Raw genomic sequence first — 15,181 nt, 5'->3', positions numbered from 1 at the left:
AAAAACCCATAAAGATGAAGACAAAAATTCAAACTGATCAAATGTTGTGAAATAGGAAGTATAGAACATTTTAGCAATTTTGCGATTAACTAGGCTCACCTGTTATCTTGATGATAACGCTCAGAGGTCCATAACTGATTTGGACATATTGTTGAAAATTGAAAGTTTCAAAGGCGGTATATTTGCAACATGCTAATCTAGAGAATATCAGTAGCACTAATGAATCACTATTTTGCTTTTTTTTATTAATTAGCTTCTTGTCTGATTTATTCGATTGAATCAGAAATCTACGTTGCGTATTTTGAAAAAAAAATCACTAGATTTTTAAAAAATTCACTAGTTTTAGAACAAAATCAGTATAAATCACTAGCTAGAAGAAAATCACTAGGCAACATAAGAAATGACTATAAACAGTGATAAATCACTAGTGGTGGTAACCCTGCCTCTAATTAAAAATCGGACTAATATCAAAGAGCGCTTAAGAGGTACGACGATTACTTGGCCTCACTGCCAAAGGAGTTAAACCTTTCCTTTCGCTCCTTTCTATGTCTTCAATGTCATGCAAGTCATCATTGACGACAGTTGGCTCACGGTAAGCGGCTCACAACTTCGAACTCTAAGCTCTGGCCTTTGCCTATATTTAAGAGTGCCTTTTTCAATATATAAATATATTGTATTCAATATATCAATATGTTCAATAAATAAATAATTGAATTAATTCAATATATAATATATTTCAATATATATATATATATATATATATATATATATATATATATATATATATATATATATATATATATATATATATATATATATATATACAATTACAATATATAAATAAGAGTGCCCTTTTTCAGTGCCTTTGCCTATATTTAAGAGTGCCTTTTTCAATATATAAATGAATTGTATTCAATATATGAATATATTCAATATATCAATAATTAATTAATAACTGAATTAATTCAATACATCAATATATCAATATATTTCAATATATATACAATTTCAATATATAAATAAGAGTGCCCTTTTTCAGTGCATTTGCCAATATTTGCCTTTTTCAGTAAATAACATTATGAATCTTTCAAAACTACCAGAAATAAACTGAGGTTATAAAACCAAAAAAAAGATTAACTAATTACGTATATGTAATAACGAAATTATCAGTAAATACATGCAACTTTCAATGAAGATTGATGTTAAAGTGTTTACGGCGTGAGAGGGGGCGGTAAAACCTACATTTGTCGCCTTCTATCCCTTAGAAAAAATATCCACCACTGAAAATCCACCGTTTACTAATCCCTTAGAAAACCGCCACTGCTCTTTACTTACAATTCATTACCATGAAGTGCTTGATGAATACACTGCAAACGGAAGTTCATAAAACTTCAGCATTTTTTGAAATTTTAACCTTGATACCATTAGCCAGAGTAGTTGGAGAAGTCCCCATCGTAGCAGAAGTATTCATTTACTACAAACAAAAAAGTTTCATCTGTACTCCTGAATTTCATCTGAAAAAACTTTGTCTCTTAAATGAATCTTAATTTTAAAATGTCACGGGAAGAAATTTCAAAGTCAGTTCCACTTATATGCGTAATAATTTTGGCCTCTTTTTAAGTTTTAATGAAGCTATTTACTTTCAGCTGAATAAACTTTTTTCTATTTAACGACATGTATAATTTTTTCCATATATGCCTGTTTTTTGTTTTTTTCTTAAATAAGGAGTCACTTGAAATGCGTGTGCGTGGCTCCGTGACCCTCAAGCATTTCCTAAAAAAATTATAGGCATGGGGTAATCTGCAGCGGGACTTTTGTGAGGAGAAATATTCTGGAGTGAATAACCAGTTGAAGAACCCAGATCCCTGTTCTGGTGCATGACGGACAGCCAGTGTCGCTTCCCACCCCGCTGAATCCCCCCCTCTCATAAAATTCCCTTGGATTGTTTACCCAATCTGCCTAGTTCTATCTATTTTTGCATTTTCTATTTAGAAATATCTTGTATACCCTAAACTTGAAATTCTAATCTATAAAGATCGTAGAATCAAACACATTTTAAAATAAGAATAAATTGATCAAAGGTTTCGAATTAATCTTATTGTTACAGTTGTGAGAAAATATTCAGGGTTGTTTGGCTTGGAAGCTATCATATCAATTTGCAATCGTGAAATTTACACTTTTTTGAAACAGTAGCAAATTGTCATTCAAATAAAAATCTATCGTTTCTTGGGCACGGTGCCAGAAAACAATTTCTGAAAAGGGTTTTTCAGATTAGGTAAGCTGTTCAACATCCCTAAATACGAGTCTAGGCTTCGCCCCTCTTAATATTCCCTCTGAAAATTTTTTCAACATACAATATTGACATGTCAAAGAGAAAGCACAAAATAGGTCGGAGCCGGCGTTTACACCCCCCCCCCCCCGAAAAATACTGCCTACTGCTGGTCGGTCTCCAGTTGCTTTCAACTTAAAAAAAGGACATACCGTTTTTTTTTTTGCATGTTCATTAAACAAACAAAACAACAAAGTCAATAAAAATTGCTATTGCCCCCACCCTTTTTTTTGGTGTTTTGATGCCCCTGTACAGGTAACCTACATAATTTTACTTGCGGACGATTGCTGTATCAACCATGAGTTCTGAGCCTCCTAGACGTTCAAGAAATTGAAAACCTTCTTCCCTTACCACATGCACCTGCTTAGAAAATTGTGGCAGAATTCAATTTTTGGGCCTTGGATTTTAAAAAATCATGTGACTTCTTCTGAAGAATCATCTGAAGTCGTTTGATATCATACCAGATTAGGTTACATAACATTACATTACAACCGTATAATGGTAGTACAATTAGCTTGACGCTATTTAAGATTATGAAAACATAAAAGCAGTACAAGTAGAGTGACGTCATTTTCTGTTGAAATGACCACGAAAGTGGGACTATGGCAACACACTGTAGGGCCAATATTAAAGTGTTGTGACGTCACTTTCAATTACAAACATCATAACAGTAGGAAACATGACGTCATTTTCGCTATATAAGATGCTGAACCACACTGTGACGGTCATTTAAAGTTCTGATTCAGATAGTTATTAAGAGTGATCATAGAAATATGTCTTATCAAGTTAGGAATAAGAAACAAGTATTTGGTGCAGAAAGTTCTAAGTCGAACTTACAAAAAGATGATTATCAGCAGTTCACTACTCCTCCTAGAACAATTAATATGCCTACGAAGAATTCCAGCAATGCAGTTATTTTGGCCAAGACTAGCAGTACGGCATCATCATCGAAAACATATGAAAAAGATTGGAAAACTGAACTAAAGAGCATTTTGAGCGATATTACTAGTGCATCTTATAATCGTTTTTCAACCAAGATTTTTGAACTTGTATCGCAATTTGGGAAAGAAGATCTTGAGGAAGTAGTAAATATAATTTGCAGTGTCGGGGCTAAAAGTGGCGAAGATGTCAATATATTTTCTAATCTGCTTAAATCTCTACGGATACAAACCAGCAAAGTTAAAGATTTTGACTTGGAAGCCTATCTAGGATCATTAAACAAGAAATGTCACGCTATAAAAATTGGAGAGGAGCCAAAACCATTGTTAAACATGAATGATTCAGAATTTTTTGGCACTCTTTTGAAAGAAGGTCTTGTTTCTGCTTCGAACGGCAAGGAGGTAATTGAAATGATGATCAAATCTAAACAAGATTCTTCTATAGCTAGGTCTTGCAAGTTATTGACATGTGCTGGAAAGAATTTTGCTGAGCAAAATAAACATATCATTACCGACCTGGAAATTCTCCATGAAAATCCTAACCTTCTTTCCAGCACAAAAAATCATATATTGCGCCTTATAGATCTGGCTTTAGATGTTTGGATGATTTCTTTTGATCTGGACGAAGAAGAATTTATTAGTCCTGATCAAGGAATTTCGAAAGAGTCAAACTGCAATATCATCGCTATTACTTCTCATGACCAAGTTAAATCTTCTTCAAGTGATAAGATATCAGCTCTTGAAGCAGAAACTACCGAAAAGGAAATAATAACAATAGGTTGTAGTGAAAACACTGTTCAGAAGGAAGTGACAAGGGAGAAAAGAACTAGTCAGAGCCAGATTCCTTCTGATGACCCATTCAAAGATCATCAAGGCCTGACGAAAACCTTTGTTGACGCTCCAATTCAGATTTCAAATGATTTTGAGGTTCTGCAAGAGCCAAAAGAGCCAAACCCTGTTTCAGACAAATCTTATGTGAAAAAACTTATTTACGGTGGCACAGTTTTGTTAGCAGTTGGCACAATAGGCTTGATGTGGTTTATTCGCAAAAAATAAATAAGCAGTAATTAAGGCTGTTGGCTTAGTCGTACCTGCATCTGTGTGCTGAGGTGTTCCTGCTGCTGTTCCCTTAAGTGTATCTTCAATTGTTGGCTTTATTGCACACGCAGCTGCTATGCTATGCTAATTGTAATAATATTGTTGTTTAATTTTATTATAGATATTGTTCTTTATAAAAATAAAATTATTTACATTCCTTTATGTATATTAACTAGAATAGTGTTGATAAGTAGCCTTCAAGGCTATAGAAAAGTGAAGAAGCTGCAACATCGTGAAGGAAGGAGAAAATAATAGATGAAGGAGAAAATAATAGAAGAAGAAAATAATAATACCCAAACTACTTTTTCTGTTTTTGGAAGTGGGTAATAAGACTTAAACGGGGCTAGCTGAATAGGGGAGAAGTTGAAGAAGCTTAATGAGGCAAAAAAATGGAATGAGGAGAAAAAAAAAGACTGAAAAACTATACAAGATTTAAAAAACTCGTTTTCTCTTCTCTTATACCTTTTTTTTCTACAGCACATATTTTACATATTATGGACCTCAAAAATCGCATATCGAAGTCAAAAGCTTGAAAAAAATATATTGAAACTATTTGCAAACTATTTTGAAACAATTTTGCAAATCTTGTCAAATAAATTCATTTCATAAACTACCAATGAAGTCCTTAGAGCACTACTCAGACTGTGTTGCAGAAAAAAAGCTTTTTACATTTAGGTACTCTGAAGAAATGAATGGTGTGAGAAAGCAAAGGAGGGCTGGCCCCCACCCCCTCCGTTGTACTTCCTGGCTGAATGGCCTTGAGACAGATATCAGTACCGCCTGTTCGGACCTTAAGGGTCTAGTGCCGCATTCTTTATCTCCTCTTACCTTTAGTCTGAAAAAAAAAAAATATGAAAGACAATACAGAAAAGTTATGCTTATTAAAGTTTCAATAGGAACAAAACAAGTTGTTTGATGTTTAAAATAAATCATTTTTAACAACTTTAAGAAGTACATTTTACATTTTTTTCAAAGTCAGCTCTACACAGAATATGTCAGATATTAGAAGGGGGAGTGGTGGGAAATAAACCGTTATGGACCGACATGGCACAGAGTTTAGTAACCAAAACTCTTTAGAGTTTTGATATCTAATTAAGAGTTAGTTTTGATTCCAAAACTCTTTAGAAATTTTGATATCGATCTAAGGTGTGTTCAAATATATAAGATTGATTAAGCTTAGTGTTACGCATAATAGACAACAAACCAGCAAAAATTTGACGACAAATTCGAAAAATTCGAAGGAGGAGGAAACTCCCCTTAAGGGTCATAGAATTGGAATGAAATTCAACCATTAGATTCAAACGTCAGGGAATCCTATTGTTGAGCTTTCAAGCTCCTTACCAAAAAAATTTTTAATTTTATATTTTTTGCCAGAAGAAAGATCACGGATTCATCTTTATTTGTCTAACAACAGATCGTCCATATCGAACCAACAGTTCTAGAACATATAGAGAAGGTTCATTTGACCGGAAATTTAAATTTCTTGTATCCTTTTACCAAAAAGACTAGAGGGCAACTAGCCACCCTCAGAGTCCTTTTTTCTCCAAAGACGTCTGATCAAAATTTTGTGATAGCCATTTGTTCAGAATAGTTGAAATGTTTCAACACAATACCCTTAGGTTTAACATTACGCGGATTTTTTAGGAGGTAGTGTTTTGGGCTAGGGGTTGATTTCAATGGGGATCATTTTTCAGGAAAGAGAAATTTCCAAGGCAAATTTTGCATTGACTGAATTCCTGTATGAAGTTCTATTTATTTGTCTTACTTTCACTCACAGCATAGATACCAATATAGTTGTGGAAACTCCCATCTTGTCCATGAGAAGTTTTTGGTACAGAGCACTGAACTTGGCGCCTCCTCTAAGCCCGCGCTGCGACGCGTAGATCATACTACAACACCATAGGCGGGAACGCAATTTTGTTTTGTTGCATATATAGCTTAGATACCAATACCAGTTTAGTGATACCAATTAGATACCAATACCAGTTTAGTGATACCAATTAGATACCAATACCAGTTTAGTGATACCAATTAGATACCAATACCAGTTTAGTGATACCAACTAGATACCAATACCAGTTTAGTGATACCAATTAGATACCAATACCAGTTTCCAGTTTCCAGCCGCTAGCATCGCTACCACGCACTGTGTCCCAAAAATAAATCGATTTTTCATAACTGTATATTGGTATCTAAGCTGTGGCTTCACTTTCTCAACAAAATTTTGCACTTGGAGATTTTCTGGAGGAAAATCTTCATCATATTTTGATTTCCGGAAAAAAATTTACATGGAAAGAGTTTTTGCGAATTGATCGGAAAAACGAATAAAGCTTAGTCATTTTCAGATGAAAGTATGAAATTATTGAAGAAATTAATGAAGGGGGGGGGGGAAATCTTCAACATGGATTGAATCGTTGAAAAGTTTTTTTTTTAAATCGATAAAACATAAACTGTGCTGTTTTACAGTAACGTAGATCCAGGTGAGGAGCCCTGGGTCCTTTATAGCTTAAGTGATAAAATGTACCATTGTCACTAAAAAACGAAAATTTATAGGGAGAAAAAGATTTCCTATGGATTTTTTTTAATATTTTTTCATTTTAAATAATGAGTTTAATCTTTTGAACAGAGTTCCAATTAAATTAATTTATTTTGAAATTTTCAGGAATTTATCAAGTTTCACTTCAAATGGCGGATTTGTTGTTAAAACTCTAAAAATATTGTCGCACTTGGTGTTTTCATGAACGCCTTTTTTGGGGACTAAAAGGCCTTTGGTATCCATTTTTAAGACTATTTAGTCAGTTGCACTGGATTTGAGGATGATAATTAAATAAAAAACAAGTTTTTTCAGCTGAAAGTAAGGAGCAACATAGAAACTTAAAACGAACAGAAACTATTACGCATATGAAGGGATCGCCTCTCATCAACACCTTGCTCTTTACGCTAAAGTTTTTTAACACTTTTAAAAAGGCGTCTTATTGTTCTAATTAAATGGCCCTTGTGTTTCAGGAGTCATTCATCAAGTTTTGGGAAAACGTTCAAACTTTTGCGTAAAGAGTGAGGTGTTGAAAGGGGCAACCACCTTCATATACGTAATAATGTCTGCTCGTTTTAAGTTATAATGTAGCTCCTTATTTTCAGTTGAAAAACTCATTTTTTTACAAATTTATTTTCTGATTGTTTTTAATATAATGTCAGGAAATTACCCCCATCTCTACGAAGAAACCATCTTACCATGAAAATATCCTCTAGACAATCCAATTCCGGTGAATAAAATTTTATTCAATTCCGGTGAATAAAAAAATTGTATAAAAATTCAGGCTAATTCCCGTAGTGTTTTATCTCTGACAAGTTTACTCCCTGGAAACATCCTCCCCATTGAAAGTTCCCCCGTGAGAAAACCCCCAGCAGAAAATTTGACCCCCCCCTCAACCCAAAAATGCATGCATGTATCCCAATAACAAATACTACGCGTAAACAATGGGTAAATTCTATAGCTTTAAAACCTCTCCCCTGGGGCTGTGGGGAGGGGGTCTTGTTATTCCCAAAGGCATAGTTATTGGGCCTTTCAACTATGATGAACAACTTGGCTATCTCAAAATTTTGCGACGATTTTGGAGGAAAAAGTGGCGGGAGAGGTGGCCTAGTTGCACACTTAAAAAGGTCACTTAAAAAGAGCACTAGAACTTTGGTCACTTAAAAGTGACCAAACTCTGGTCACTTAAAAAGAGCCTTAGAACTCTAATTTCCGTTCGAATGATCCCTCTTCTGATATTCCAGGACCACTGGGTACATACGGTCACCCCTGCCAAAAGCAAATAAAAAAAATAAACACGCATCCGTGATCTTTCTTCGGGCAAAAAATTGAAAATTCCACTTTTTTCAGACAGGAACTTGAAACCTATACAGTAGGGTTCTCTGATACGCTGAATCTGATGGTGTGATTTTCATTAGATCACTTGACTTTTTGGTGGTGTTCTCATTTTTTTGAAAATTAGGAAAAATATTTCAGACTCGTAACCTTTGACAAATAATACAAAACTTAATGAAAACTACATATTTAAAATCAGAATAAAAAGCTGATTCTTTTAATATATCTATTGATATCAAAATCCATTAAAAAGATATCTTTTAATGTTTTGGTTACTTATGAGCCAGGTTGCTCCTTACTTACAGCTCGTTACCACGAACTGCCCAAACTACAATTTTCTCACATTTTCCTTTCGGTTGTAATAACCTATATGAGGGATTTAAACTGTCCATGTGTGTGAGGAGTCATTCTTAAATAACTTGAACAAAAAGTCAAACATTAGCGTAAAGAGTTACTTACGGAGAAGGGAGAAAGCCCCTCATTTACATAATAATTCCTGCTCGTTTTATGTTTTAATCTTGTACGTTCCTTTCACTTGGAAAAAACTTGTTTGTTTGTTTAATAGCAACCACAAGCTGAAGGCATACGATATCTTTGGTTTATTATCTAATAAAAATCATAGTTAAGAATCTACTTAAGATAATACTAAATGCTAAGATTGACCGAAAAATAACACCAACAAATTATTGTTTGTATCACCCTTTATTCATCAACAAAATACTAACTTAAGTGTTAAGAGCGAAGTACTGATGAGGGGAAGAAACTCCCTCATATGCGTAATATGATGAGGTTCGCCCCGTCGTCAATGCCTCGCTCTTTACGCTAAAGGTCAAATTTTGCTCCAATTCTTTAAGAATGCCCCCTGAATCCCAAAAGTCGTTTAATTAGAATAAATAGCTCTTTTGAAATAACTTTAAAAATTTTAAATAGCTCTTTTTGAAATGAAATGATTACCGTGCTTGTTTTTCTCCGGCCTTGGCCATCGCCATGTAAAATAAACAATCTTATAGTACTCAGACAAAGCCACTTGTAGGTGGATTCTTGATACCTGGGGAGTTTTGGATCTGTTGAATGTTTTCGCTTGGTGCTGGCTTGAACAGTAATTATTAAATTTCATTTTTTTTCGCCAGAAGAGAGCATCATTACCATATTACCGTGGTAACTCATTCAATAAGGTAGTTCTATTGTCATCCTAATTTTAATTTAGTTCAACTTCAACACTTCCTGAAATTTTCATTTTAATACTCTTAGCCATACAAATAGTTGTAATAGAAGCAGTAGTTGCAGTACTATTAAAAATAGCAGTGGAAGTAGACCTAGTAGTAGCGTTCACATATTGTGGCTTGGTCAATTGACTTTCACACTAAAGCATTCCCTGAAAGTTCCAACTTAATACCACAAACAATTCTTGAAATATCTATATTTTCGACAGTATGCATGCACATGGGATGTTCTGGTGTAGTTCAAATTTCCCTTCATTATTTTCTCAAATTTTCACCTTCATACACTTAGCCTTAATAGTACTATTATAATAGTATTAGTGGTAGTACTAGCAGTACTAGCATTGTGTTAGCAGTAACAGTAGTAGCAGCACGCTTAGCCTTAATAGTACTAGTATCATAGTAGTAGGGGTAGTCAAACTTATTGCTTTTCAAATTTGGCTCCCACAGCTTTCAATTAGCTTTCAAATTATCTAATTTAATCAATAGATGTATTTTCGGCCCTTGCATCAATTTGCTATAAAAGCTTTATTTTTCCAAATTATCGACCAAAGAAGTCAGTTTAATAATTAAATTACCCTCCCTAAACATATCTGTGACCGCAATTTCCACTTTGAGTTTAAGCATCCTCTGAATCACTTTAGCACAACATAGTAAGCATTTTCAGGGTAGTAGAAAATGGAGGTGCTTTTTTACCTTTTATGGGAAAAACTAAATTTAACGAATAATATATATTTGGAATCAACATAATAAGCCGATGATATATCAATTGATATCAAAATTCCGTTTCTAGAATTTCGGTTTCTATTGTCGCTTCATTCTTACAATTCGTTACCTGAAACTATTTGATATGTTAGCACATAAATCCAAAAAATTCAAGAATAGGAAGTTAACTGCGCTTAGTCCTATTTTCTTTTTCAATGATTTCATTGTTTATTTAGAAAAGTATATTTAATCTATACCTACCTTCTTATTTTTCAATGAATCTATTTCTGTTCTATTTGCAGATGCAGAGGGTGTATTCATATCCACCATTCACTCAACTTTCAAAGTTTTTAACATAAGAAAATCTAATTTAGAACTGATAGATTATTGAGGGGAAAAAACCCCATAAAGATGAAGACAGAAATTCAAACTGATCAAATGTTGTGAAATAGGAAGTATAAAACATTTTAGCAATTTTGCGATTAACTAGGCTCACCTGTTATCTTGATGATAACGCTCTGAGGTCCATAACTGATTTGGACATATTTTTGGAAATTGAAAGTTTCAAAGGCGGTATATTTGCAACATGCTAATCTAGAGAATATCAGTAGCACTAGTGAATCACTATTTTGCGTTTATTTTATTAATTAGCGTCTTGTCTGATTTATTCGATTGAATCAGAAATCTACGTTGCGTATTTTGAAAAAAAAATCACTAGATTTTTAAAAAAATCTCTGGTTTTAGAACAGAATCACAATAAATCACTAGCTAGAAGAAAATCACTAGGCAACATAAAAAATAACTATAAACAGTGATGAATCACTAGTGGTGGCAACCCTGCCTCTAATTAAAAATCGGACTAATACCAAAGAGCGCTTAAGAGGTACGACGGTTACTTAGCCTCATTGCCAAAGGAGTTAAACCTTTCCTTTCGCGGCTTTTCTATGTCTTCAATGTTATGCAAGTCATCATTGACGACAGTTGGCTCGCGGTAAGTGGCTCACAACTTCGAGGTTTAGGCTCTAGCCTTTGCCTATATTTAAGAGTGCCTTTTTCAATATATAAATGTACTAAATATATCAATATATTCAATATATCAGTAATTGAATTGATAATTGAATTAATTCCACATATCAATATATCAATATATAATATATTTCAATATATATATATATTACTTCAGTATATAAATAAGAGTGCCCTTTTTCAGTGCCTTTGCCTATATTTGCCTTTTTCAATAAATGACGTTATGCATCTTTCAAAACTAGCAGAAATAAACTGAGGTGATAAAACCAAAAAAGATTAACTAATAACGTATATGTAATAACGAAATTATCAGTAAATACATGCAACTTTCAATGAAGATTGATGTTATAATGTTTAAAGTGTTGACGGCGTGAGAGGGGGCGGTAAAATCTACATTCACCCCTCTTTATTTCTTAGAGAAAAAAATATCCACCACCAAAATTTCACCGTTTTCTAATCCCTTAGAAAATCGCCACTGCTCTTTACTTACAGTTCATTACCACGAAGTGCTTGATGAATACAGTGCAAACGGAATTTCATAAAACTTCAGCATTTTTTAAAATTTTCACCTTGATACCATTAGCCAGACTAGTAGGAGAAGTCCCCATCGTAGCAGAAGTATTCATTTACTACAAACAAAAAAGTTTCATCTGTACTCCTGAATTTCATCTGAAAAAACTTTGTCTCTTAAATGAATCTTAGTTTTAAAATGTCACGGGAAGAAATTTCAAAGTCAGTTCCACTTATATACGTAATAATTTTTGCCTCTTTTTAAGTTTTAATGAAGCTATTTACTTTCAGCTGAATAAACTTTTTTTCTATTTAACGACATATATAATTTTTGCCATATATGCCTGTTTTTTGTTTTTTTCTTAAATAAGGAGTCACTTGAAATGCTTGTTTGTGGCCCCGTGACCTTCAAGCATTTCCTACAAATTTATAGGCATGGGGAATTCTGCAGCGGGACTTTTGTGAGGAGGAATATTCTGGGGTGAATAACCAGTTGAAGAACCCAAATTCCTGTTCTGGTGCTTTACGGACAGCCAGTGTCGCTTCCCACCCCGCTGAATTCCCCCCTCTCATAAAATGCCCTTGGATTGTTTACCCAATTTGCCTAGTTCTATCTATTTTTGCATTTTCTATTTACAAATATCTTATATACGCTAAACTTGAAATTCCAATCTATAAAGATCGTAGAATCAAACACATTTTAAAATAAGAATAAATTGATCAAAGGTTTCGAATTAATCTTATTGTTACAGTTGTGAGAAAATATTCAGGGTTGTTTGGCTTGGAAGCTATCATATCAATTTGCAATCGTGAAATTTACACTTTTATGAAACAGTAGCAAATTGTCATTCAAATAAAAATCTATCGTTTCTTGGACACGGTGCCAGAAAACAATTTCTGAAAAGGGTTTTTCAATTTAGGTAAGCTGTTCAACATCCCTAAATACGAGTCTAGGCCCCGCCCCTCTTAATATTCCCTCTGAAAATTTTTTCAACACACAATATTGACATGTCAAAGAGAAAGCAAAAAATAGGTCGGAGCCGGCGTTTACACCCCCCCCCCCGAAAAATACTGCCTACTGCTGGTCGGTCTCCAGTTGCTTTCAACTTAAAAAAAGGACATACCTTTTTTGCATGTTCATTAAACAAACTAAACAACAAAGTCAATAAAAATCGCTATTGCCCCCACCCTTTTTTTTGGTGTTTTGATGCCCCTGTACAGGGAACCTACATAATTTTACTTGCGGACGATTGCTGTATCAACCATGAGTTCTGAGCCTCCTAGACGTTCAAGAAATTGAAAACCTCCTTCCCTTACCACATGCACCTGCTTAGAAAACTGTGGCAGAATTTAATTTTTGGGCCTTGGATTTTAAAAAATCATGTGACTTCTTCTGAAGAATCATCTGAAGTCGTTTGATATCATGCCAGATTAGGTTACATAACATTACATTACAACCGTATAATGGTAGTACAATTAGCTTGACGCTATTTAAGATTATGGAAACATAAAAGCAGTACAAGTAGAGTGACGTCATTTTCTGTTGAAATGACCACGAAAGTGGGACTATGGCAACACACTGTAGGGCCAATATTAAAGTGTTGTGACGTCACTTTCAATTACAAACATCATAACAGTAGGGAACATGACGTCATTTTCGCTATATAAGATGCTGAACCATACTGTGACGGTCATTTAAAGTTCTGATTCAGATAGTTATTAAGAGTGATCATAGAAATATGTCTTATCAAGTTAGGAATAAGAAACAAGTATTGGGTGCAGAAAGTTCTAAGTCGAACTTACAAAAAGATGATTATCAGCAGTTCACTACTCCTCCTAGAACAATTAATATGCCTACGAAGAATTCCAGCAATGCAGTTATTTTGGCCAAGACTAGCAGTACGGCATCATCATCGAAAACATATGAAAAAGATTGGAAAACTGAACTAAAGAGCATTTTGAGCGATATTACTAGTGCATCTTATAATCGTTTTTCAACCAAGATTTTTGAACTTGTATCGCAATTTGGGAAAGAAGATCTTGAGGAAGTAGTAAATATAATTTGCAGTGTCGGGGCTAAAAGTGGCGAAGATGTCAATATATTTTCTAATCTGCTTAAATCTCTACGGATACAAACCAGAAAGTTAAAGATTTTGACTTGGAAGCCTATCTAGGATCATTAAACAAGAAATGCCACGCATAAAAATTGGAGAGGAGCCAAAACCATTGTTAAACATGAATGATTCTGAATTTTTTGGCACACTTTTGAAAGAAGGTCTTGTTTCTGCTTCGAACGGCAAGGAGGTAATTGAAATGATGATCAAATCTAAACAAGATTCTTCTATAGCTAGGTCTTGCAAGTTATTGACATGTGCTGGAAAGAATTTTGCTGAGCAAAATAAACATATCATTACCGACCTGGAAATTCTCCATGAAAATCCTAACCTTCTTTCCAGCACAAAAAATCATATATTGCGCCTTATGGATCTGGCTTTAGATGTTTGGATGATTTCTTTTGATCTGGACGAAGAAGAGATTATTAGTCCTGATAAAGGAATTTCGAAAGAGTCAAACTGCAATATCATCGCTATTACTTCTCATGACCAAGTTAAATCTTCTTCAAGTGATAAGATATCAGCTCTTGAAGCAGAAACTACCGAAAAGGAAATAATAACAATAGGTTGTAGTGAAAACACTGTTCAGAAGGAAGTGACAAGGGAGAAAAGAACTAGTCAGAGCCAGATTCCTTCTGATGACCCATTCAAAGATCATCAAGGCCTGACGAAAACCTTTGTTGACGCTCCAATTCAGATTTCAAATGATTTTGAGGTTTTACAAGAGCCAAAAGAGCCAAACCCTGTTTCAGACAAATCTTATGTGAAAAAACTTATTTATGGTGGCTCAGTTTTGTTAGCAGTTGGCACAATAGGCTTGATGTGGTTTATTCGCAAAAAATAAATAAGCAGTAATTAAGACTGTTGGCTTAGTCGTACCTGCATCTGCTTGCTGAGGTGTTCCTGCTGCTGTTCCCTTAAGTGTATCTTCAATTGTTGGCTTTATTGCACACGCAGCTGCTGTGCTAGGCTAATTGTAATAATATTGTTGTTTAATTTTATCATAGATTTTGTTCTTTATAAAAATAAAATTATTTACATTCCTTTATGTATATTAACTAGAATAGTGTTTATAAGTAGCCTTCAAGGTTATAGAAAAATGAAGAAGCTGCAACATCGTGAAGGAAGGAGAAAATATTAGATGAAGGAGAAAATAATAGAAGGAGAAAATAGTAATACCCGAACTACATTTTCTGTTTTTGGAAGTGGGTAATAAGACTTAAACGGGGCTAGCTGAATAGGGGAGAAGTTGTTGCTGTGATTTAGCATTAAGCAGCTTAATGAGGCAAAGAAAAATCGAATGAGGAGAAAAAAAAGACTGAAAAACTATACAAGATTTAAAAAACTCGTTTTCTCTTCTCTTAAACTTTTTT

Source organism: Artemia franciscana, chromosome 21, assembly GCF_032884065.1.
Source record: "Artemia franciscana chromosome 21, ASM3288406v1, whole genome shotgun sequence".
Taxonomy (NCBI): Eukaryota; Metazoa; Arthropoda; class Branchiopoda; order Anostraca; family Artemiidae; genus Artemia; species Artemia franciscana.
Note: the sequence above shows the minus strand (reverse complement) of the source record.